This window comes from Panthera leo, chromosome B2 (assembly GCF_018350215.1).
Source record: "Panthera leo isolate Ple1 chromosome B2, P.leo_Ple1_pat1.1, whole genome shotgun sequence".
NCBI lineage: Eukaryota > Metazoa > Chordata > Mammalia > Carnivora > Felidae > Panthera > Panthera leo.
Genome location: NC_056683.1, coordinates 69,745,225 through 69,773,121, shown reverse-complemented (window position 1 = coordinate 69,773,121; position 27,897 = coordinate 69,745,225). Strand labels below are relative to the sequence as shown.

At 36.2% G+C, this 27,897-nt stretch overlaps 1 long non-coding RNA gene and 1 pseudogene across 1 annotated transcript in view; both read left to right on the top strand.

The window, feature by feature from the left end:
* Window positions 1-27,897, top strand: part of LOC122220107 — a 269,768-nt gene that overhangs the window by 85,560 nt on the left and 156,311 nt on the right. The window lies entirely within an intron of this gene.
* On the top strand, window positions 26,892-27,367 carry LOC122220105 (annotated as a pseudogene).

Genomic DNA, 27,897 nt, shown 5'->3' with positions numbered 1-27,897 from the left:
GGGAACAGGGGATATTCTGAGAATCTGTCACACCTCCTTCTCCTTGACAAGTGTCTGCTCTGGGAGACAGTCCTCAGGACATTGGGGCAGTGGCAAAAGCTAAGCATCAGGGAGAAACAGAGTTGTTAGTCAGAGATTTCATTCAGTGATGAGATAGGATTGGCAGGAAAGACATAAGGAGGAAAACTCCAGCTTCCTGAGAGGGATATATAAGGATAAGTTCTCTGAGGACCTATGAAAATAAGAATATCCATGTACTGGAGACTTGGACTTCCATATCCCTGGGTAGTAGCTTGGTTCTCTCACTGAGAAAGAAGGAAAGTGTAAGGGATGCCATGGAAAAATCAAAGGCTATTTGTGCAAGGGAAGCTCCATTTTGTCCAGCCAGATTGTGTTCCATTGGTTTTTATTTATTTTTTTTAAATTTTTTTTAACGTTTATTTATTTTTGAGACAGAGAGAGACAGAGCATGAATGGTGGAGGGTCAGAGAGAGAGGGAAATACAGAATCTGAAACAGGCTCCAGGCTCTGAGTGGTCAGCACAGAGCCCGACGCGGGGCTCGAACTCACAGACCCCGAGATCATGACCTGAGCCGAAGTCGGACACTTAACCGACTGAGCCACCCAGGCGCCCTGGGTTCCATTGGTTTTTAATAACAGAAGAGTAGAAGCCATGGGGCTGGGTGGTGTGATTAGCTAATTGAGCAGGAACAAACTTAGAGCATTTAGCCTCTGGTTTTAGTGGTAATCTGATTCTGGAGAAATCTTAACCAGTTTGTTCCCTGTTCACACTTTGTTCACTGTTTCCCAGTTTGTTCATGTCCTGGGGTCATCTCTTGCAGATCCTATGTGAGCTCTTTCTTTTGATATGCTCAGGAATTCTTACGATTGTAATTTAATGGGTTTATAAAGACTGAAATTTTCCTTATTTAAAACATGTGTCGAATGTTTCAAAACTATGAACTGCATTGCATCAAAGGAGATTGTGTTAGATGAGAAAGCTGAGGAATTGGTTCAAATGAGAGATTCTGTCACATTTCAAAGGTGCTAAGGAAAAATTGATAGCTGACATTTCAAAGCTGGGACATAATTACATTATCATCAGCAATTCAGTGCCTATGTCTAGGAATCAGATGAAGGAAAAGTTTGGCGAAAATTTGAGTTTTCCTGTTGCTGTGGAGAGTACATATGGATTTCATTATTCAGCACTAGTTGGATTATAGGTAACAAACCTTCACTGCTATATTCAAAATGCCTTGAAAGGAATAGAAAAAATGCTGACTTTCCAGAATTGTGAAAACATTTTTTATTTCATCAAAGTGATACAAAATGCAGGAAATTAGCTGTGTGTCTGTGCTAAGTCAGTTCTCTGAAAACTACCCCTTCATCACCACAGTGTCCAACTGATGATGAACAGAGTACAGGTAAGTAAGAATCAGTGTTTATGAAACAGATACAATATTCAAAGCATTATATCAAATGGCATAGGAAATATAAACAAGTGTAAACTTAATTCTCTCCAAGGAGTTTACCAGCTCATTGTAAGAGAACTTAAAAATACATGACTTCTAAGTAAGTATAACTCCCTTATTGAATGACAAAAGCTCCATAGAGGATAAGTAAGAAAGAATTTTATCTTTTTTGCACTATGAACTTCAAACATGCGAACAGTTCAGATCACTTTTTCTCATGTTTGATGACCCTTTATGATTGCTTTGCAGAAACTGTAAAGTTTCATTTTCAGGTGTTAAAAAATCTTGTCTACTTAGGACACCAAAACTCATGTATCTTTGTGGAACCAAACACTGGTTGTGTGGCTTCTTCAATTGCTAACCATTGTAGCATACTCTAACCTCTTTGTTCATTTTATGTTTCTAATTCCTGAGAACATATGTGGACTTCTAAGGATTTTTTTCATGCCCAGCTCCAGGAAAATCATAGGCCAGACATTGGAATACCTACAAGTTAGCAAACATCTAGCCAGGATAGAAGATACCTGTCTCTCCAATCTTTTGGATACCCCTGCAACATGGATTTATTGGTGAAAAGCCCACAGAACTCTCTGACTCTATGAATTTAATTCAAAAACCTGCATAATAAGTCTCTAATCTTACAAGGGCTAGTTATGGCTGTGGGATAAAGCAATCAAAGGATTACCTGGGCTACCTCTTAGTGAATTTTCATGAATGTATCTAGAAACTCTACTTAGAATTTAGGATGTTTATCATCCATTGCTGTTAGCTTTGAGGGCTTAACTACAATTCAGGGATAACACAGATTGCTCCATTGCATATCATGTTATAATAAATGTAAGCAAACAAAGGATCTAGTTTCCTTAAGCTACATCGTGGGGCTAATTTACCTCAAACCATGATCAGGCATAAATCTCAGCACAGCTCATTTACCTTTGAGGCCCTATGCCTCATTTTGTATTTATAAATTGTATTCTTTCTCTTAAATTTGTCCCTCCCCAATGTATAAGCTTCAGGCCCAACAAAACTTGGATTTATTCCCAAGAGTGCATGATGAGTTGAAGACTGTTAAGCTCTCAAACTTGAAAGGTGGAAAAGTCACTAGCTAGAGGTTTCTAAAAGGCTTTATAGAGAAGGAATTTAAAGATTTCTCATTTTATCGACAGAGAGAACCAACAGATTTAAAAGTTCAATGGAAACTTTTATTAAAGGATTTAGCCCTTTTTACAGATCATATATAGACCCAGGATTTTAGAGGACTCTTAGAAATAGAATGTCTAAAGAAAAACCTATCTCTACACTATAACCAAATAATCTTTACATGAGATTAATGTCTTGCTTCTAGAATAGGACACAATAATCTATTTCCTTGGGTCATGAGTAGTGCAATACTGTATATGCAACCTCTTAGGTTATTTAGGTGTTTTATTTGATCCTTAATCCTAAATGTCATTTTAGGAGTCCTTTGCAGTCCTTGTAATTGAAGAGTTCCTCTCTTTCTACTAAATTTAATCTTAATTTCGTAAGCATCAAATATCTGTGAATCTTTTCCACATGTGTTTTTTGATGTATCATTTTGTTATCTCACCGATATCATACCACCTTATTCTTTAATGAACTATTTTTTTCTTTTAATTATTTCCATTGTTTAACTTGAATTTCACTGTACCAGCCCTAAATTTCTGTGGCAGTTCAGAAACATACGAAGAACTTCAAAAGCCATTTTGGTCTTGGTTTTACTTTTTTCTTCTTCCTTGGACATTACTATTTTCAGGTAACTTTCAATTTGCTTTGAAATGTTTCCCTTTCATATCAAATACTTCTTTCTATATAAAAAAATAGAAAGTTGTTGCTCTGTTTTTGGTTAGTACTATGTTGGAAAACTATTGGCTTGTAGTAAAATGTGAAGCAAATAGGGATCTTTGGGGTACTTTGCATTCTCAAGGGATGTAGGAAGCCTTAGAGTCACAAAACGGCTGCTCCTTGGGTGTCAGGCTGTGATTTCCCTGTGCTCACCCAGCACCCTACTGAAAATAAGACACACTGAGTCTTAACTGTACAAATGTTACTGAAGCTATACAGCTTTTCACTGTTTTCTAAGACACTACTCTCTGTTCATGTCAAGGAGATATTGCTTCTGTCTGCTTTTTCTCTCCTAGTACTATCAAGATGTCTTTTGACCATTTATGCCCTAGAAGAATGACTAGCCCCATTTTGGAGTCTGGAGGCAGCCAAGACTATAAAAAATATGAATAGGTGGAGCTAAAAAAAACTGAGACTGTCATAATTGTCATTAAATAAAGTATTCTAGCTACAAATTTGGAGAACCAGAAAGACTCCTATAAACAGCTTTGTGTTAAGGTGGTCAGTCATTCATTAATATGCATTAAAACAATGTAACATTTCTTGTGGTTTCTCTCTCTCTCACTGTACAAATTCTGCCTCTAAAATATAGTTTTATGCCTGATGTTTGAATAGAATATATATGTAAATAAACACATATGCATAAACATGCTGATAACAATACAAGAGGGTAGTTGTACAATAAATGAGATTCCACCCCCCATTAGACTAAAAAATAAAAACAAAACTAACTGAAAATGCTTTCATCTTATTTCAAGGAATAGACTACTAATTCAGAAGCTTGGTATTCAGTCATGTAGGAATCCATCTCATAGTACTTCCTCAGCCCTTAGCCCTTTTTACAGATGATCTTTTACAGAAGATCTGAGGATAGGAAACATATTTTCTTTATTCTAAAATAGTCACTTTTTCTAGACTCTATTTTATTGTCTCACATCTGAAGAGTATTTCCAGTATCTGAAGGCTGATGCCAAACCCATATCAAAGCAGAGATAATGAAGGTGATATTACTTTCTAAAAGCACATAGGTGACAGCAGATACCTTCGGTGAAGTAGTTCTCAAATCTAACGTAGCATTTTAATTTTGCTTCTGCTCCCACTCCAATTCATACCATCACAGTATATTTTGAAATTCTTAAAGTTCTTTTTCAGAGAAAATAACTAAAAGCTGATTTTTTAGAGAGTATAATAAAGTGTTTTTTTTAAGTCACAGATTTGTGATGTATTCTCAACATGTTGCTTCTCTAATTGAATGTGTTAAAGTAACAATTGCAATGCTCTAAATCTAATTTATTAAAATGACAATAATGGAATTAGAGGATGAATGCACAGATACAAATCTTTTCTTTAAGTGAAGAATAATTATTCATGCTGAAAAATTATCAGAAACAATTTTGGGTTTCTCTAATAACATACTGGATAATTTGTTATAGTCAATGTAGTTGCAAATATTTACCACTTACTAATTCCTTCCAAATTTAACACCACCTGCAAGTAAGATTGGTGAGGAGGGAATATGAATGGTATATAAAAATTTGTATTACAGTTTACTTTGAAGTTGAAATGAATTTAGTTATAATTTAGTCTGATCTTATTCATTGATGAGTAAACCAGGTCCCCCCCCGCCCAAATAAGTAAAAGACTACATTAATAGTTTGTGGTATCAGTAAGGTAAGAAGCTAGTTTACCTAAGTTCATACCTGGAGGGTCTTCCGTAACTTCAACAAGGACTTACTGCTCAGGCAAAATTGAGAGCAGGAGTTGCTCGTATAATAACATATAATGCTCCAATGGGATCAATTTACCATTCTCCTACAAGGAATAACATACTAAAGTCAAGAATATATATAGGGATTTATCAGAGAAATTTTCCACTGATGAAAAGAACAGTCACAATAATCAGTAGGGGACCTAAAGTTAAAAGATAACTGGTTGTGGGAATATAAGAGCATGGCACACAGAAGAATTAAAGGCAAATAATATATATAATATAATATATAATATATAATATTTGTCTACCTCAATATTTCCTGTAGGCCTTGTCCTGGCTGTCCATGTTCTAACACACTTGCACAAAAGGTTACTTAATTATTAGCAAAATAAACCCACAGCCTTCAAAGATCTGTATTTTTTTTACTTGTTCTTTTTTTTTTTAAGTTTATTTATTTTGAAAGAGAGAAAGAGTGGGGGAAGAGGAAGAGAGAGACTCTTAAGCAGGCTCCTAAGCAGTCTCCATACTCAGTGTGGAGCCCCATGCAAGGCTCATTTCCACGAACTGTGAGATCATGACCTAAGCTGAAATCAAGAGTTGGATGCTTAACTGACTGAGCCACCCAGGTGCCCCAAAGATCTGTATTTAATTAAATTAAAAATGAGGCACAGATGTGATTATATTCAATGATAGTTCAAAGATTTCTTCATATTCAATGAGAAACTTTGCACATTTGTGACCCTCTGTACTCATTCCCAATTCAAGAGTGGCTAATACCATATTCCTGCTTTTCAGGAATGGAGGCTTGCCAGATGTATTTGTTTAACCAACATTTTTAGACACGTACAAATTAATAAGCATTGATCTAGGCCCAACAGATATAATAAATCTCACAGTGGATACAATAAAATCTCAAAATCCATTGATAATCACGGTGGAGTTAGAGGAAGGTATAGGGAGATGACAGATAAACAAGAAATGAGTGAGATAATTTCAGGTAGCAAAAAATACAAAAATACAGTGAGTTAATGATATATGAATGCACAGTCTGAGAGGGAAAGGAATAATTTAGATACAGGCATATTTAAGAACTTTTGTCTGAGATGTGAAGGATAAGAACAAAAAGACATTTAGAATTCTAGAGGAAGAGCATGCCAAGCAGAGGGAACAGAGTTGGCAAAATCACTAAGGAAGAAATTATCTTAATGTGATTTAGAAACAAAAGGAAAAATCTAGAAACAGAGCTAAGGCTAATGTGGACAAGGGAGAGTAATAAAGAGGTGGACAGTGATTTAATCGTGCACTTTTTTGAATAGGCTTTTTTTTTTTTTTTTTTTTTTTTTTGCCGTCTAAGGTTCACAGAAAAATTTATAGGGAAGTACAGAAGTTTCTCACATACCCTCTGCCCTCATACATGCATTACATTCCCCATTATCAACATCCCCGGCTAGAGTGGTACATTTGTTACAATTGATGAACATGCACGGACACATCATAATTACCCATTATAGTTTATCTTAGGGTTCACTCTTGGTGTTATATATTCTATGGATTTGGACAAATGTATAATGTATAAATCCATCATTGTGGTACCGTACACAATATTTTCACTGCACTAAAAATACTCTGTGTTCTGCCTAGTTATCTCCCATCCAAACACTGGCAACCACTGATCTTTTTATTATCTCCATAGTTTTGCCTTTTCCAGAATCTCTAGAATGTCATATATGCTATGTAACATTTTCAGACTGGTTTCTTTCACTTAGTAATTTGCAGTTAAGTTTTCTCCATGTCTTTTCATGGATTGATAGCTCATTTCTTTTTTTAGTGCTGAATGGCATTCCATTGTCTGGAGGTACCACAGTTTATTTGTCCATTTAATAACAGAAGGACATGTTGGTTGCTTCCAAATTTTGGCAGTTATGAGTAAAGCCACTATAAGTATCCATCCACAGAAAGGAGTAGATGTCAGATTGTAGCAAGGTTATGTGAAATCGTGTCTTAAATCATCATTATTTTTAGTTTCCAGTGAAAATTACAAGAGAGAAAACAAGAAAATTTGCACTTCATTTTAGGATTGGAATCTCATCACTCCTTGGGTGTTCAGATTATTAAAGTTGGGGTACTGGCCATATAACCAGTATTATGTGATCCATTACAAGTAAGATCCATATAGAAGAACAAACACCATATGCAGAGGGCATGAGGAAAGTTTGACAACAGAGTGTTGAGTAACCATCAAGATTTCAGGATAAGTTGGGGGTATTATTGGAGTACATCAGAAAAAAATAGGATTTAGGGTAAATACTATGTCTCTAGTTAGCTTTATTCATTCAAGCACATTATGAATAGACAATATGTGATAGACATGAGTTATAAGAATAGATGAGTTCATTTTGTGTATCACCTTAGGCTAGGCTATTGTGCCCAGTTGTTTAATGAAACATCAGTATAGATATTGTTTTGAAGGCATTGTTTAGATGTGATTAACATTTATTATCATCAGTAGACTTTAAGTAAAGGGGATTACCCTCAATAATATGGATGAAACTTATCCAGTTAGTTGAAGGCCTTAAGAACAAAAACTGAAGTTTCTCAGAGAAGTAATTCTGCCTCTAAGTCCTGCCTGAGTTTCCAACCTGCTGGCCCGCTCTACAAATTTCAACTTGTGAGTCCCCATAATAGTAGAAGCAATTTCATAAAGCTGTCACTATTTATATGCATAGTATTTGATTCCTTTTCTCTAGAGAACCCTGACTGATACACTAAAACTTCTCCAGTATGCATTACTCTGATTTTCTTAAAATTGTCTGAAAATTGTCTGAAGGTAGAAACCTACAACCCACTTAAAATTTTTTTATTATTTAAGTATACTTTATATACATTATTAGTTTCAGGTGCACAAAATACTGATTGGACAATTCTAAAGAAACACAACGTTCATCATGATAAGTGTAGTAATATGTCACCATTCAATGTTATTACAATATTATTGACTATGTTCCCTATGCTTTATTTTCCATTTCTGTGATTTATTTATTTTATAACTGGAAGTTTCTACTTCTTAATTCCCTTCACCTATTTTTCCCATCCCCCCACCCTGCCAACACCTAGTTCTTTATGTTTTTGAGTCTGTTTCTGTTTGGTTTCTTTGTTCACTTGTTTTGTCTTTTAAGATTCCCCATATAAGTGAAACCATATAGTATTTGTCTTTCTCTGTCTGACTTATTTCACTTAGCATAATACACTCAAGGTCCATCCACAGTCTTGGCTGAGTAATATTACATGGTACATATATATTACATCTTTATCCATTCATCTATCTATGGACACTTGTTTTGCTTTTCTATCTTGGCTATTATAAATAATACCGCAATAAACATGAGATGTGCATATATTTTCAAATTAGTGTTTTCATTTTCTTTGGGTAAATCCCAGTAGTGGAATTACTGGATCATATGGTAATTCTAGCTTTAATTTTTGTTTTCCACAGTTGCTGCACCAATTTACATTTCCCCCAACAGTGCAGAGGGTTCCTTTTCCTCCACATCCTCACAATACTTATTTCTTGTTTTTGGATAATAGCTATTCTGACTGGTATAAAGTAATATCTTATTATGTTGTTGTTGTTGTTGATCTTATTGTAGTTTTGATTTGCATTTCTCTGATGATCAGTGATGTTGAGCAACTTTTCACATGTCTATTATATCTGTACATCTTCTTTGGAAAAATTTCTATTTAGGTCCTCTACTCATTTTTTAAATTTGATTATTTGGTAGGTTATTCTTCATTCTTTTTTGTGTGTGTGTATATGTGTTGACATTGGTATAAATTCTTTATATATTTTGGATATTAGCCCCTTGTTGGATAAATCATTTGTAAATATCTTCTTCCATTCAGTAGGCTGCCTTTTTGTTTTGTTTTCCTTTTCTATGTGCAAAGCTTTAAATTTTGGTGTAGTCTCAATAGTTTATTTTTGATTTTGTTTCTTTTGCCTGAGGAGACATATCCATAAATATGTTGCTAAGGTTGATGTCCAAGAAATTACTGCCTATGTTTTCTTTTAAGAGTTTTGTGGTTTTGGGTCTCACATTTAGGTCTTTATTTTGAATTTTTATGTGTGGATAGTGTAAGAAACTGTTTTTTTTTTATTCTTTTGCATGTAGCTATCAAATTTTTCCAACATCATTTATTGAAAAAACTGTCTTCTCCTTTGTATATTTTTGCTTATGAAACTACAAGTTAAAAGCAAGACAAAAATCTTAAGGCTACAATTGCATGGAGGTTAAACAACATGCTACTAAACAATGACTAGATCAACCAGGAAATCAAGAAGAAATTAAAAAGTACATGGAAAGAAATGAAAACACAATGATCCAAAACCTTTGGGATACTGCAAAAGCAGTCCTAAGGGTGAAGTATAGAGCAATACAAGCCTACCTCAAGAGGAAAAGTCTCCAATAAACAACCTAACTTTATACCTAAAGGAGCTAGAAAAAGAACAAACAAAACCTGAAGCCAGCAAAAGGAAGGAAAGAGTAAAGATTAGAGCAGAAATAAAAAAAAATATATAGAAACTAAAAAACAACAGAACAGATCAATGAAACCAGAAGTGGCTTTTAAAAAAGATAATAAATTTGACAAACCTTTAGGCAGACTTATCAAAAAGAAAAGAAAAAGGACTCAAATAAAATCACAAATGACAGAGGAAAAATAACACCACAGAAATATAACTATAAGAGAACATTATGAAAAGCTATATGCCAACAAATTGGACAACCTGGATAAATGGATAAATTTATGGATTTATAAATGGATAAATTCCTAGAAACATATAAACTACCAAAACTGAAACAGGAAGAAATGGAAAACTTGAACAGACTGATAACCAGCAAAGAAATTGAACCAGTAATCAAAAACTACCAACAAACGAAAGTTCAGGACCAGATGGATTCACAGGCAAATTCTACCAAACATTTTAAATAGGAAGAGTTAATTACCTATTTGTGCCAAACTGTTCAAAAATAGTTTCAAACTCCTTCCAAAAGGAAGGAGAACTTCTGAATTCATTCTATGATGCCAGCATTACCCTGATATCAAAACCAAATATGGACACCACAAAAACAGAGAACTACTGTCCTATATCCCTGATAAACACAGATGCAAAAATAAACTATAAAATACTAGCAAACCAAATCCAACAATACATTAAAAAATGATTCACTACAATCAAGAGGGATTTATTCTTGAGTTGTAAGAGTGGTTCAATATTCACAAGTCAATCGATGTGATACATCACATTAATAAAGAAAGGATAAGAACCATTATGATCATTTCAATAGATGCAGAAAAGGCATTTGACAAAGTACAGCATCCATTCATGATAAAAAAAAAAAACCCTCAACAAAGTAGGTTTAGAGGGAATATACCTCAACATAATAAAGGCCATATATGAAAAACACACAGCTAATATCATTCTCAATGGGGAAAAACAGAGCTTTTCCTCTATAGTCAGGCACAAGACAGGGATGTCCACTCTCATCATTGTTAGTCAACATAATACTGGAAGTGCTAGCCACAGCAATCAGACAACCCAAAGAAGTACAAGGCATCCAACTGGGCAAGGAAGAAGTAAAACTCTCTCTTTTATTTTTGATGAGTCTGGCTAAATGTTATCAATTTTATTTATTTTTCAAAGAACCAGCTCTTTGATTGATGTTTTATTTTTTTATTCTCTATTTCATTTATTCTCATTCTGGCTTTTTATTTCTTTTCTTCTAATGTTGAGCTTTGTTCTTTTTCTAGTTCCTTTAGTTGTAAGTTTAGATTGTTTATTTGAGACTTTTCTTGTTGCTCGGGTATATCTGTTATTTTCATCTAGTCTAATATGTCATTCAAAGACATTGTTTCCTTATTGATTTTGTGTCTGGATGATCTATCCATTGATGTAACTGAGGTGTTAAACTTCCCTCCTATTATTGTATCACTGTCAATTCTCCCTTTATTTCTGCTAATATTTGCTTTTTGTACTTAGGTGCTTATATGTTAAATGTATACATATTAATAACTCATATTCTTGGAATGATCCATTTATCATTATGTAATAATTTTATTTGTTTTTTGTCTTTTTGTTAATAGACTTTTTAAAGTCTATTTTGTCTGATATAAGTATTGCTACCCAGGCTTTTTGGTTTGTTTTGTTTTGTTTTCTGTTTTGCTTCCATTTGTGTAGAATAATTTTGCCCATCCCTTTACTTTCAGTCTGTCTGTATGTGTCTTTATATCTGAAGTGGAGTCTCTTGTGAGCAGGCTATAGATGGATCAGTTTTTTGGTTTTTTGTTTTGTTTTGTGTTTGTTTCTTTAACCAATTTAGTCAACTTATTTCCTTTGATATGAGCATTTAGACCATTTATCTTTAAAGTAATTACTGATAACTATGTTCTTATTGCCATTTTGTTCATTATTTTCTGTTTGTGTTTGTATTCTTTTCTGTTCTTCTCTTGCTCTTTTCCCTTGTGATTGATAACTCTCTTTAGTTATGTTTGAAGTTCTTTCTCTTTATTTTATTATTATTATTATTATTGTTGTTGTTATTTTATCTTTTATAGGCTTTTGGTTGTGGTTACCTTGAGTTTCATACACAGGATCTTAAGTGTGTATTAAGCAGTCTATATTAAAGTGATGGTCACTTAAGTTCAAACACTTTATAAAAGTACTGTATTTTTACTTCCCTCCTCAACATTTTATATACTTGATGTCACATTTTACATCTTGTTGTATTGTGGATCCCTTAACTAATTTTTTAGATATAACTTGATGTTACTACTTTTGTTTTTTAACCTTCCTACTAGTTTTATAAGTGATTGATCTACTAATTTTATTGTATGTTTACTTTTTCTCATGAATTTTTTTCCTTTCATATTTTTCTTTTTAGTTATGACCTTTTCTTATCTGCTGAAGAAGCCCCTTTAACATTTCTTGTAAGGCTGGTTTAGTGGTGGTAAATTCCTTTGTTTGGGAAACTCTTTATCCCTCCTTCAATTCTGACTGGTAACCTTGCAGAGTAGAGTATTGTTGGTTGTAGGCTTTTTCTTTTCAGTATTTTGAAAAATCATGCCACTCCTCCTAACCTGCAAAGTTTCTGCTGAAAAATCAGCTGACAGCCTTATGAGGTTTCCCTTCTACATAACTAGTTTAAGTTATACATAACTTTTCTCTTGCTGCTTTTAGGATTCTTTCTTTATCTTTTATCTTTGACATTTTAATTATTATGTCTCTTGGTGTGGACCTTCTTGGGTTTATTTTGTTTGCAGCTCTCTGTGATTCCTGCACTTGGATGCCTATTTCTTTCCCCAGACTAGAAGTTTTCAGCTATTATTTCTTCAAACAAATTTTCTGCCTCTTTCTTTCTCTTCTATCCTCTGGAATCCCTAAAATGTGAATGTTAGTACACTCGATGTTGTCCCTGAAATTGTTTAGCCTATCCTCATTTTTAAAAAATGTGTTTTTCTTTTTGTTCTTCAACTTGGGTGCTTTGTAGTGTGTTGCAGATTATTGATCTGTGCTGCATCCTCTAATCTGCTGTTGATTCCCCTTAATGTATTTTTTATTCAGCTATTTTATTATTCAATGGTTTTTTTTCTTTTCTATCTTTTTATTGATGTTCTCACTGAATTCATTCTTCTTTCCATTCCATCTTTATGACTATTGCTTTGAACTTTTTATTGAGTAGATTGCTTATCTTTCTTTCATTTAGCTTTTCTGGAGTTCTGTCTTGTTCTTTTGTTTGTGGAGCATATTCCTTTGTCTTCTCATTTTGTCTGATCTTCTGTGTTTATTTATCTGAATTAGATGGAATAGCTACTTCTCCGGGTCATGAAAGATTGGCCTTGTAGGAATATCCCTTGTGTAAACTGCATGTGTCTGGTGGCTTTGGCTGGCCAGCCAGACCTGTCGTAGGCATGGTCTTGGAGTACCAGGGCATTATCACCAGAGCCTCCCTGCTGATGGCTGCTGCTGATGTGGGCATGGGTCAGGGCTTCCTAGAATGCTCCACACACAGGACACTCTGGTTGGAGGGCTGAGGCTGAAGTGGGCTCAGGCCATGGGGTCTCAGGGCATTCCTAACAGGAGGCACCTTTGCAGGAGAGCAGGAGCTGAAGTGGGTGCAGGCTGCGGGTCTCAGGACATTCTGCACATGGTGCACCTTGATGGGACTGCTGGAGCTGAAATAGGCACAGGCAGGGTTGTCCTGGTGCACTCTATGCAGGGGGTTCCCTGGCAGGATGGCAACACTTTTAGTCAGGCACATGCTTGGTGGTTCCAGGACACTCCATGCAGCAGTGACCCAGCAGAACAGCTGGAACTGAAGCAGGTATAGATTGGGAAGTCCTGGGATGCTGCACAGGGGAAGTGCTCTGGTGTGTCATCTGGAGCTGAAGTGGGTCTGGGCCTGCTGTGTCCTGTAGTGCTTTTCATCCATGTCACCTTGGAAACATGGCTGGAGCTGTAGTATCCAAGGATGTCCTGGTGTGTGTTGCACTGGTGCTGCCTTGGTGGGATGCAGGGGTGGGGGGAGTCTCTCTGGGGGAATGGCAGGTGTGGGCTTGTGGTCCAGGGCTTGCTAGGGCAGCCAGCTGGTCCAGGTGCCAGTATCCTACCCCATCTATGCTATCAGGGTGAAGGGTAAGGATAAACAATGGCACTTGTCAGCCTCTTAGACCCTGGAGAGCACTTCTGTGGTTCTCCTAGGGCTCTTTCCTTTATATTCTAATTGTTTTTTTGAACCATTACTTTTTTTTCTGTGCCCCAGGGAGCTGGAGCTAGTGTCAGGTGGGCTAGGGTGCCTGAACCCTGCTTCCATCTGTGCTATCAAGGTATAAGGGGACCGTAAAAAATGACAGTCACCAGCCCCTCTGACACTGGAGAGGATTCCACAAGCCCCCCACCATTTGGCAGACTTGCAAGCCCTGGTTCATTTAAATTCTAGTTGCCCTTTTAAACCACAGCTTTTGTTTTGTTTTGTTTGTTTTGTTTTGCTGTGCCTCAGGATGTGCGCCCAGTCCTTCAGTACTTTCCCTCCCCATTGCAGTTCACAGCACCAGGACTGGGGTTCCTGTGGTTACTGTGTCTCTATCTTTCCTACCCTTTCTATACAGGCCCTCTATTGTTTGTGTGCAGAGGTTGTTCAGTCAGCCCTCAGCTCTTCTTCAGGAGGAATTACTTTATCGGTACAAAGAATTGCTCTAAATAATAATTAAATAAATTCAATGTAGATTCAGTGTTTCCATGAAGGAGGTGAATTCAGGGTCTTCCTCCATTGCCATCTTGGAACCAACCTCTCTCTATAACCCACTTTTACTTTCTGATGTTAACATCAGCAAAGCCAGGCTCACTCACCCAGTCTGTGCTTCCCTTTCTTTCAGGTTCCCCAAGGGGACCTGCTTGACCCCTGAAAGATGAAAGCTCACACCTCATTGGCCAGGCTAGCCTCATGGCCCCACCCAACATCTGGGGGGCAGCTTTTTAAATTTTAGAGGATAAATGATATCTGCATGCTATAGCACTCTTTGCTACTATTGAAATGCAAATTACTGACATTGGGAAATTTATCCTAGGTAAGTGAGTAAAGAGTTGAAATTTACCTACAGATCCACTTGTTACATGAGCAATCCAAACAGATAAGATGCCAGAAATGATAAAATATTCACAAGATATATGAACATATTTATCTCTCCCTAACTCTTACTTTTGATCATAGGCAATATTTCCTAAGTTTTTTCAAAGTAACCTATATATTCTGCAAAGTCCAGCTCTTACATCTCCAAAGCAAAATGAAATAGGGAAGTCTTAATTGTCCACATTGGGTGTCTGCAGTAACTCAAATCACCTATCCCTAATTTGGCTGAGCATTTCTGACCGTGGGTTGGTGTGAAACAAAATGTAAACATGCTCAAATTAAATCAAACACAGCATTTAAAGAGTGACAGTTTATTAGTTTATTAGTAGAAACTAGATTTAAAGTAATTTTGTTTTTTATATATCTGAATGTGAAGTAATATGCCTACTGGTTAGGAACATGACATCTGAAGTTGAGCTCCCTGGATTCAAAGCCTGGCTTCACATTATCTTTGGGACCTGTCTCAATTTGCCCATCAATAAGATGGTGTTGGGGCATCTGGGTGGCTAAGTCAGTGAAGCGACCGACTCTTGATTTCAACTCAAGTCATGATCTCATGATTCATGAGTTCGAGCCCCACATCAGGCTTTGCACTGACAGCATGGAGCCTGCTTGGGATTTTCTCTTCTTTCTTTCTGCCCCCCTCCCACCCCCCCAATAAATAAGTAAACTTAAAAAAAAATAAAATGGTGATAATATTAACATTTACCTCATAGGGTGGTTGGGGGGATAAAGCACATAGATTAGCATCTGGAACATAGTAAACACTTAAAATATTAACTGTTACTATTAGATACTATCTAATCCTTACCAATGCTTTTCATCAAAATTGCTGCATCAGGTTTTGTAGCTAGCATTCAGTTATCAGTTTGATGGAAACTATCCTGGATCTAAGTTGGAGTCCTAGATCTGCAAATTAGAAGGTAGGTGTCCTTGGCAAGCCACCATCTATGATTTCCTGGCCTAGAAAGTGGAGCTGATACCTGAGTTACATCACTATGAAAATCAAGTGTGATTATATTTGTTGAGTGTAAATTATAAAATTCTACATAGCTTTGAATGCCTGCTATCTATCATTTAATCAGTTACCTTCAAAATAGTTAAAACTACACTACCAGATTCTGCAACCAGGTGCCAAAGAAGCATGTTAGAGATATATATCAGACTATCCAGTTGAGTATATAAAGATTCATTTTCCTTACTTACCAAGAGGAGGAAGCTTACCTGTCTAACCAATTTAATAGTGAAACTTAACTTTTTAAGTGGAACTAGATTTCTCCATAGTTCCCCCTCCATCTTCTCACTTTCACATTTTTTTTCTTCTATGGTTGATTTATATGAGCTCCAGGAGCAAACGGTCTAATGTCCCTTCCTTGCTGCCACGGCTCATCAATCTCTCTCCCCTGCACCTAGATGGTTTTGCTATTCTTCCTTTCCTTTTCTGACTTAGTCTGCATCAGGGTAAAACCAGAGATAATCTACACAGAGGATAATGAATATTGATCTTCCAATTTAGCCCCAAACACCTACAGCAGTGGATCGATTTAAAGAACATTCAGGTGTAAGAAAACCTAATAGTCACAGTAAAAACAATAGCAAGCTGTGTTTTGATGAAACCATGTCTTCAACTGTTTGAATGCTTTCAAGACTTTTAAACAAAAATCATATCATGGCTTTATTGCTTTGGGGCTCTACATATTTTCCAGAAAAGAGGAGAATAATGTAAATATTTTAATGTTATAGAGGCTTTTTATTAAAACGCAGTGAAAAAACACACACAGGTGAACTGGAACACTTTGGTATTCTCTTCTGCTTTTATTCAGTATCAAATTCACATAGGAATTTGACAGTTAAAAGAAAATAATTTGAATTATCCGGACAGCAACTTCTTGTAAGTTTTCCTATTGGTTTCCCAATTGATCTAGCTAATTTCTTGAGGACATTGCTGCTAGTGCCCCATATCACAGTCTCCAAAAGCCTTTTGTAGCTCTGATAGAGTCACCAGTGTTTACAAATTAAAAACAGTGTGATTTTTCAAAAATAAAAGACCAGACTTGATTTCAAAACATGTGAAGTGATTGGACAATATCTAGAGAGACTGTTTGGCTTGAATATGTTTCTCTATTCGTCTGGTTAAATAGCTTTTCCTCCCACATTTTGCTGGGCATTGTATGGTGCCATATATTAAGCTTGCTGATAATTCCTCCATTGTTTACTGTTCTTTCCTGTACCATCTCTGCATCTGCATAAAGTAGAGCTGTCTTGAAGATATAGATCAAAGGTGAATTCTTCCATAAAGCCTTTCTTGATTCTCTAGAATGAATAATTCTTTCCCACCTTTGATTTTCTGAAAATGTTTCACCTATTTAGTGCAAATTGTCTGATGCAAGTGTAACTACTAAAGCAGGTTACAAATTCTTTCAGGGTAGAGACTTGGTCCATCTTTTCATCCTCTATACTCCCTACTACAATGGCTAGCAGATAGTTGGTTGTTAATGAATAGGTGGAGGAATAACTTTAACCAAATAAATTTATTGAGGAAAATGGCAACTGTGTGAAAGAGTTAGTCTGCAGTTATATCTCATTGGATATGATATCTAGTTTCCAATGATGAAAATGGAATGAAAGTCCCAATGGGGTAATACAAATACAGACAAAGCTTGTCCAAAGATGGGAAAGCAAACTAACTTTCATTGAGCATTAGTCAGTTTCCTGTGGCTTCTTTAACAAATTTGACAAACTTGGTAACTAGAAACAAAATGGAAATTAATTCTTTCATGGTTCTGGACAGCAGAAATCCCAAATCAGTTTCACTGGGATGATATCAAGGTATCAACAGGGCTGCACTCCCTTTGGAGGCTCCTGGGTAGAATGCGTTTCTTGTCTCTTCTAGCTTCTGGTGGCAGCTGACATTCCTTGGTTTATGGGCCACATCCCTCTAATCTACCTTCATGGTTGCATTGCCTTCTCCACTTCTGTGTCAAATCATCCTCTGCTTTTGTTTATTTATTTATTTTTTTAACTAAGGGCACTGGCATTTTGAGCCCATGCAGATAATGCAGAATAATTTTCCATCTCAAGAATCTTAATTTAGTTTTCACAGATCCTTTTTTCCTTAAAAGTAACATTTACAGTTTCCGAGGATTAGAACCTTATAGCTTTGGAGGCCATTATTCAGCTTGCTATAAATGCCAGCTAGACATATTCCTATGCATTATTTTACTAAATCTGCATAGCTAGTTTCTGAAGTAATTATTGCTGTTCTGATTTTACAGGTGAGACCCCTGAAGTCCCAGATGTTGGGTGACTTACCTAAAGTTACATGCTTTAAGTAGTTGAATATTTGATTCAGACCTGGATCTGTTTCCAACTGAACTTTATTTTTCTGTTATATCTTAGAAGCTTTTAAATCCTAAACACACAGTAGATTCTTAATAAATGTTTGTTGATCCAAAAAAAACCTTCACTAAGATTTTAAAGTTTGCTGCTTTATCATTTTGTCACTGTTTCTAAAAGTTCATTGATTTTTAAAGCATTTTTATATATCAGATGTCTCTTCAGAAAGTGTTTTCAAATATGAGTGCAGTGTTGTCTCCAAATGGATCATCACTGACAATTGGAGGCAGTTTTGTCAATGTAATTCAACATAAGGGATATGAAGGTTTCATGTAGCAAATAAAAAAAGAATCAGAATTTGAGAGGGTGAAAATACACACCAAAGTCATTAGTCTACAAAGCCTGAAAACATACATCTGCAATACAAGCCAAGATGATTGGGAATCAGCTATATTATCACTGTGAAGTAATGAGGTTTCTGTAGGTATTGAACATACAGTTAAAATTCAAACAGTGTTATATATGGTTCTTATTCCCCTTTAGTCCTAGATACTTGTGAAATTGTATTACTGGGCTCTGATAAGTCACCCTTAAGGTTTCCAGTGAACATTTTAAAAACCTCATTTGGTGAAGTGATTTTTAAAAATTCAGGAAACACCAGTAGGTCATTTCCATTCCACTAGTTTATGCTACCTAATGTAAAAATACTGGTTTTCTTGGCCCATAAAAGCAGGTATTATTTTTCCGTTGCTGATGTAACAAGTTACCACAAATTCAGCAGCTTAAAATAATAGCCACTTATTTATCTCACAGTTCTATAGGTCAGAATTCCAGGCACATTGTTTATGTGGTTCTCTACTTCTGATTTCAAAAAGCCAAAATTACTGGCAGGACTGCATTTCCTTCCAGAGACTTCGGATTTGAGTTTACTTCCAAGCTAATTCAGGATGTTGCCAGAATTCAGTTTTCTGTGGCTGTCGAATTGAGCTTTCTACTTCTTTGTTAGATATTGCCTAGAAATCGTCCATGTCTTCTAGTGGTTGCCTGCATTTCTTAGGTCATAGCCCCCTTCCTCGGTCTTCAAAGACAGCAATGGTGGATTGAGTCCTTCTCACTCATTAAATGTCTCTGACGTCCTGGGGCACCTGGGTGGTTCAGTCGGTTGAGTGTCCGACTTCAGCTCAGGCCATGATCTCGCGGTCTGTGAGTTCGAGCCCCGCGTGGGGTTCTGTGCTGACAGCTGCGAGCCTGGAGCCTGCTTCGGATTCCGTGTCTCCTTCTCTCTCCTCCCATCCCCCACTTGTGCTCTGTCTCTCAAAAATAGATAAATAAATGTAAAAAAAATAAAATTTGTCTCTGACATCCTTTTTTTTGCCTCATTGCTCCTCTGTTGTCTTCCACCACATATTTTGACTCATCTTTCTATTTTCTTCTCCTAAGGAAGAGTGTGATTATATTAAGTCTACCAGGAGAAGCTCCCTATCTTAAGGTCAGTTGGTTCATAATCTTAATTTAATCTGCAAAGTCCCTTCACAGAAATAACTAGACTAGTGTTTGATTGAATAACCAGATACCGGAATCTTTGGAGAACACTTTTTGAATTATTTCTAAAACAAGGTGTAGAGTCTCAACTAAAGTGCACTTTTATTCTTCTCTATTTCTAGCTTTCAAAGGTCAGATTACTCAGTAAGGACTTAATACTAGAAATTAACTGCCTATTTTCCTAAATACAGCTGAAGGACAGAACATTTGAAGGTTCAGACACACTTATACAGCCACATTTCCATCTCACATATGAATACTAGATGGGAAGCAAGGGTTAGATGCAATTTTGTAAAAAAGTCACTTATTCTCAAAAGTTTATATATCTAATGCACCAGGGATAATAAACATGAGCTATGTTCAAATGGAAGGAACAAGCACATACCAAAATCTTCAAGTTAAGGATTAATGAGAACCAAGTGCTTACTGACAAAGGATATTAAAACACTTTTCTGGAAGTTGTTTAATGACTCATGGTAGATCCTCTCACCTTTATCAAGTGTCTTATCTTGAAGGCAAATCTATTCCTTTCACCTGCTCCTTTTGGAGTCATTCCAGCTAGTGCTATGGGAAGCTTTTCCAGGAGCCAATTAGACATTGAAAGATAACTCTTAACATATGACAATTTAATACTTTCATTTAGTAACATAGAAAAACATATTAGCCCTCAAAAACCTGATATGATTAACACCATGGCTTGGTTTCCTGATGTGAAAGTTCATTATAAACCGAATAAGAGTGCAACCCATGTGGGAACAAAGCTTTTTAGGAGCAGGTGATTTTCCTCTCCACTCAATATCCCCTTCACCTGGTTGAGTCTGAATTTCAGATAGTGAGCAGGTGTGAGAGGATGAGTGAGCCACAAGATGGAGGGAGCCTACGTCAGTGGATCCCCACATGGAAAAGACCTCCTATCAACTGGGAAGACCTGCACTGAACAGATAGGTGAGCTAGAAATATATTCTATTGTGTTTAGGCTCTTAAACCTTTTGTATCTATTCTTGCAAGCAGTTGGTATTACCTCTTGCATTTATCTTACTCTAGAGTTCATTGCATAAACTTCGTGCTGCAAGTTCTCCAGTCCCTCATACTTTAAATTACATAAATCATTATCACTCTCAAAATTTTTCAAGGATACTGTTTATATTGTAAAGGTCAAGAGTATATTTTGGAACTTAGCGCTGAGAATTTGAAAAAAATGTATTATTTTCACTGGAGCAGAACACTTTAACCTTGTTTTGTAGTTTTAATAATGGAAGGGCTGCAGAGGAAAGAGCAAAATTAAGAGTAGTAAAAAAATACATGGACAAAAATGCTGAAATGTTATTCTTTTGTATAAGTTTGCCTCAATAGTACAGAATGCTCTCGGCATAAAATTAAATTCAAGATGAAAGAAAGGAAAACACAAGTCTTCTTTTAGGTGGAAAGGATCTGCATTTAGAGATTTATTACAATACAGATTTTTAACATGCTCACATTTGCAATATTGTCCTTCTGGAAAAGGAAGGGAATTTTGAGGTCCCAGTAAAGCAGGTCAGTGAGTGGTAGTACCTAAAGTCAGGGGTCCATGCTGACTTTATGACTAATACAGCCGTTAATTCTTTCTTATACATTTCTCATTTGAGTAAAAGATGTGGGACGTAACCAGAGATAATTTGAAGCTGGTCCACATATGACAGAGTTATCAAAGGTAAATAGTAGAATTGGACTGACACCTGGGAAGAAAACCTGGACAGGGCAACAGGATCAATAATTGTTAGTAATAACTATATTAACATTCATATTGCTTACTTACAACATCTTTTACATCTGTAATTTCTCAGCAAGCATAAATATTATTATGTATTATAAATATATTAGAAAACAAGCTAAGAGATTTCCAGCAAACAAGCCCATGTCTTATAGCTACATTGCTCAAGCTTCAGAATTAGGAATTGTATCCAAGTCCTAACATTATTTTTAAAATGTCTTGATTAGGAGTCTCTGATTCACCACAATAACCTTTAACAAATAAAGATTATTGATAAACTACCATGTCCGAGAATTTTAGGATTCGTTTCACTGCACCTATTTCCACTAGTGTTTTTACTAATTCTACTAATTCTGGCCTCAAATAAAAAAAGAAATCAGAATACTTAGGATGTGTTTTCTTGAAGACAGAGTTAACTCCTCTGAAAAATAACAAAACACTATTTTTTTTAAAAAAACCTTTTGGACAACACAGAATTACATTTTAGGATAACAGTAAATAATGAGTGTTTCAAGCTTTTTCATGTAATAACTGCAATATTCCAGATTAAATGCTTTTCTGATTTAAAGCTTTTTTAAGTCCACTAATATACTATTTCTAATTACTATGTTACCTAAGGAGTAAGGATGTTAAGAAAGCCAAATATTTTACAAAGAAAACAGAAAATGCAATTTATAATCATAGTCATTTCTTAATTTAGTCTCTTATAAATGATGTTTAGACTTAGAATTACTTACAAAATCACATAATTGATTATTTTTAGAAGGCAATGAACATTCCTGTAAATGGAGGCAAATTGTATTATGTTCACACAACATTGGGTTGCATTTAACTATAGGGAGACTGATGAAGATAGTGGGAACTCAGATTCAAATAATTAATCAGAATGTTCATTAGGAAAACAGATAATCTTAAGAATTTGATTATTAAATCACCATTTTAATACTATTTATTCAGATCATTTAATAATAATTTGTTGTACAAGAAACAACGGTGATGTGTTGCAGGTGTAGGAGGCATGTTGGAGAAACAAGACATAAGTCGCTGCTCTCATACTGTTTACTTTCTGATAAAGACAAACAGGAAAGAAACCAAGGAACAGGAGAAAGGAAGGAAGGAGGGAGGAAGAATTAAAAAATGACTGTCAAATGTTGACTGAATTAATTGTTAAAAAATAATAGAGAAGAAGTGTACTAATGAATACTAATGAAAATATTCTCAATAGATTAGTCAGGCTTTAATCAAGGAAACAGATACGCTATGACTATGCAATCAGGAATTTATTATCAGAATTAGACATTTCACAATTGTAGGAGGAATTGAGAAAGTAAGTCCGCAAAGGGAAGCTGGAAGATTAGAAACCATTAGAAGTCGCTAAGTAGTTCTCCTGAAGCACTGGCACAGGGGGCGATGGTAAAGCTTCTAGGAAATCTGAAAACAACTTCCAGCTGCTGGTGTAAGCTGCGGTGGGTGCTGGTATAGAAGTATCAGGAAAGCTGCTGCCTGTTTACAGTTACTGCCCCCTGTGAATTCACAGCCAAGCATTATTGGGCCTGGGAGGCAGGGTCAATGGACAGGAAGAAGAGCAAAATTCAAAGTGAGGATAAACTGGGACCCACCAGCCCTTCCACAACTGTCTTTTTCTGTGTCCTACAATGATGACCTTTAGGGAGTTGATGGTTGCTGATTCACTGGTCCAATTCTTATGCAAATTTCTCTTGTGGCCAAAGCTAACCTGGAACTATACAGAGAAGATGATTCTGAGAAATGTAGTTCCAGATTAGCCAAACTGATGTAATATAAACACTCCCATTGGAAGTTTTGGAATACACACAATTCCTCTTTTATCTATGCTATTTTATATCTATATTTACTACTTACTATAAGTTATTTCAAAATAAAGTCATAAACAAAATAATTCCTTTGGAAATGATATTAAAATCAAAGTCAGTAAGTACAAAGCGGTAAAGTTATAAAATCCCTTTTGAGTCTTGGTGATTTTGCATGTCATTCTGCTTATTCACCTAGGCTGTGCACTTGGCAAATATTTCAAATTCTTATGAAATCCCCACAGAGTAGTGGCAATTTGTCAGAGTATTTTCCTAACAACAACAACAACAACAACAACAATAAGTGAAGTGAGGAGAACTCTAGTAGTTTATGCAATATCCATGTTGAGGTGAAGCCCCACAAGATGCGAGCCTGATGACTACTCACTGGTCTATGCAGTGAAGACAATGTTCTCTTATGCAGTAAGTCAGAATAGTTACCACAGGTGGGATCGATTGGTCCGTAAGTGTATTATTTACTCTCTTTCCTTAAATGCATGGAATAGATCCATACAACTCAGATCATTTTTCAGAAAATGTTGAGGATTGACAACCACATCCAAAACTCCGGCAATCTTCACAGAATAAAAACAAGTTATTATTGCACACTTTAAACTGAGTGGGCTTGCATATGATTTAATAAATGTGATTTTGGATGTTTCAGTATGAATTAAATTTATTTTAGCAATTTTCTGGAGCCCAGCTATGCCACTGATATTATTTCATTCTCTGGTAATCAACACCCAGCCAGAGTCAACCAGTTTGACTTTTTTTTAACATGATGCATCTATTGTATTTAGACTGTACTTACAAAAAAAAAAGCAATTTGAATTGGAAAGTTATTTGATATTGAAGACAAAGTCTTAAGGCTGATTTGTAGTTAAAATAAACAGACATTTTTTATATTACCAAATCTAATATCATCAAAATCCTGTAAGATAATATTCATATCAATGGAACACTTTAAGTTGTCAGTTGCTATAAAATTGAAATGGAGAAAATACAGTGTTTGCTTCTAAAGAATTACAATTTAAGGTCAGACTAACTGTATTTTCTCCTCTACATCTATCAAGTAGATTTAGAGTGTGTTATTAAAATGAAAGTAACCTGTATAGATCAACTTTAGAGATGGATGGAGAAAATGCTTTAAGAGAATGTAAATTGCATATTAAAGTAAACGATTCTACTAAAATGTGGGGCTTCAAGTAAAGTATTTTAGCAAATTTACTAGTTAGGTTCTTATTGGTATATTCTTTGGTTAACGGCTATAAATCAGCATGCTTTATGCTAGTATTAAAAAAAAAAGTGTTTCCACAAGATGTTGGCAGTGAACCTCCCTGGAGTAAAACAATCTACACAGTGGTTGTCTATGAGTAAAATAATTACAAGAAAATGTGAATTTGGAAAAGTGTAGTATGGAAGTGATCACACCAGAGATAAGAAAGTTCACAATAACCAAGTTTGATCTCCTGTTTTTATAGGAAGCATTCTGTCTTATAGTTCCATATTCCATAGTGACAACGACAATGAAGAGGTCTTCATTAGTACCAAAGAACACTAAGATTAATATATTAAACAACTTTTAAGAACTGCATTATATTTAGTTCCTTCACCCATAAATATGGACTGATTCTTATTTAATTCTAAGAGTTGTGAAGATTAAATGAGATAAACCATGAGAATATATAGAACATCTTTTGATACTTGGTGTGTGTGTCCTAGATCATTTTCTCCCTTTTCTTGAGGTTTATTTACTATGGCACAATTTACAGAGTTAATTTACTTGCTTCAGAGGATTCACTCAAGTACAAAAAGGGCCAGGAGGAACTCTGAGAACAAACGTCAGATTGCCTTACATGCAAACCATTTTTGCTTCTAATACACCAACTTTTTCCTTCCTGGAGCAGAAAAGCTTATGTCACAAAACAAAAAATAGAAACAAAACAACACACACACACAAAACTCACAAAAAAAGTCACTACTCTCTAAGACCTGTATTTCCTACTAACTCCCAACAATATGCTACCACTTAAAATTATTTGACCAAATAGGGAGCTATAACCCATTTATCCTGATGTGATTTCTATGTCTCTTACCACCTTTTCTATTCACTGGGACCAAGATAGCCTTACCATTCCCCTCAGCTAGACTGAACGTTAGACAGGTTTCTTCCTTACTATAGGCCCTTAACCTCCCTTTTCTCAGAGCATTTACTGTAAATACTTGTAATTGCAAATTCTTTCTCTGCCCTTTTGAAATGTACATAAACCTTCTCCCAGCTTCTAACAAGTTTTGCAATCCAGGAATGTCTTTCTCAAGGTCCTAAGAGTTATCTCTTTGAAAGGTAATCATCAAGAAAGATAGTATCCTATTTCGCATTGGAGGATATGTAATGCCTGAAGTTCCAAAACCTCCCACAAAAGACCACCAGAGTCGTAAGTCAAAGCCAAGCGGCAAGGGTCGTTTATTGCAGGTTCGAACCTGGTCCTCTGCGCACTCGTCGCCGGTGACACAAGAGGCCACGAATAGGGTTGGTATAGCGTTTTTATAGACAGAGACAAATAGCACAGGGGAGGTTTTTTACTTGTGGCGGGAGGAAGAAAGGGGGAAGGGGGTAGGTGAGGAATGTGCTAAGCAGGCAGGTTTACAGAAGCGAGAAATGCCGGTTAGTTTGTATACAATCACTCATTCCATTACATATCAGACTACATTTAGGAAGTTTTACAGCCCATTCTACAGCGGGTTACAATCAGGAAAGGTCTCACAATGCTCATAGCAAACAGCAAGCAAAACAGACTTCTCAGCAATTGTATTTCTTATCAAAGATCCATAATAAGCAGAAAAGAGAACCTAGCTTTAAACTAAGGCAGGGCTGTCATTTGAATTCAAAGCTGTTCCTTTCAGATAAAAGCCTAACTTGATAAGTGCTTATTAACAAATGCAGCTGGCTTAATCACAAAGAAAACCATTTTCAAACTTAGGAATGGTTCAGTGTGCTGGACACATTCCATTGACCAACCCCACCCTCCAGTACTTTTTCACTAGCACACCTCAGCACTTAAAATCCCTCTTAACTTTTGTTTCAGTAGAGTAGAGTTCAGTCTCTCCCCTCTGTAGTAAGACTTGAAGAGTCTTACTTGCCTGCTTAACTCTGGTGCAAGTTTTCTTTGATGGTTCTCTTCTAACAGAGTAAGTCCTCTGGTTCATCATTACAAGAACACTCTTGCCAATATTCTCAGATCATTGCCCCCTTTTTTGCCCAAACCCCAAATCCATATGATCAGCTTCTCCAGTGCTTCCTATGGAGAAAAACACACAATGAGCTGACTCACTTCACTCTCCCGCTGTTGACTTCAAGTTCTAGAACACTGTAAACCTCAAGAAGATACTGATTTTTAAAGAGTAACAGCCCAATTTTGTTAACGTACAATAAAGGATGTATCTTTCCATTCATCAGGAAACATGTTTTGCCATATTTCACCTCTATTATCTCCTCCATGACAGTCCCCTATACAAATAGGGAGCTGTGAGTCTGGCACCTTCCTTTTCTCCTGGGATCAGAGTTGTCACTCTCTCCATGAGTGGTGCATTCTGGGGATCCAGGGGGACACTGCCCTGTAGCCTGAGAGAAACAAGAAGAGGAAGGGACCCCAGAGGAGTCAGAGAGAACCGCCCACCCTTTCACCAGGTCCCCCTGTCGGGTTCACCATGCAGCCTGCTGCTGCAAAGTGGTAGGATCAAGGGAGTACGTCTTCACTGATTTTGTGTTGAAGACAGTGAAGATGTTAATGTAAATTTAGAAAAATCCAAACTTCCCATCAGTTGTCCTGGAGGAAGTGATAATTTTAAACATTTCAATGAAATTGATATTTTTCACTGTATTGGTCCAAATGATCCCAAGCATAAAAGAATGGACAGGGCGATTTTATTTTGTTTACCAAAGGTGAATCTGGCCAGTCATGGACAAGGTTGACAAAAGAAAGGGCAAAGCTTAACGGGGTCAGTGTGGACTTTAGTAACTGGAGAGCCTGGGAAGATGATTCAGATGAAGATATGTCTAATTTTGATCATTCTTCTGAGATGATGAACAACAGGGTGGTGAGGAGGATGTAGATTGACCTAAAGTAGATGGAGATGATGATTCACAAGACAGTGATGATGTAAAAACGCCAGCTCTGGAGTAAGGAAATGTTGTCATCACTGGATTTTGAGGAAGAAAAATACCTTCTCTGTAAGGTTTCATAATTAAGAGAATTCCTGAGTTGATAGCTCTAAAGGCAGATGCTGTATTTGCCCCCTTTGACCCATTTTTCAACCTGTTTATTATTTTAAAGGCTTCACCAAAGGTTGATAGGTACCATTGTGTGGGACAATTTTAAGTCAGCTAAAGCAATAGCCCTATACATGAACTTTTCTCAGACTACCATGATGGTGTTGAGGTCCTAGGCAATTGATACAGCAGTTGTGATAAATGAAAACATTTCACCTCAGTCTCCTTTGCTTCAGAACATAGATACTGAAATGATAGGAAGCTCTTGGCTTACAAGAAAGATAACTAAACTTTAGATTTTATTTAAAAAAAATTTTTTTTAATGTTTTTATTTATTTTTGAGACAGAGAGAGGCAGAGCATGAGCAGGGGAGGGGCAGAGAGAGAGGGAGACACAGAATCTGAAGCAGGCTCCAGGCTCTGCACTGTAAGCACAGAGCCTGAT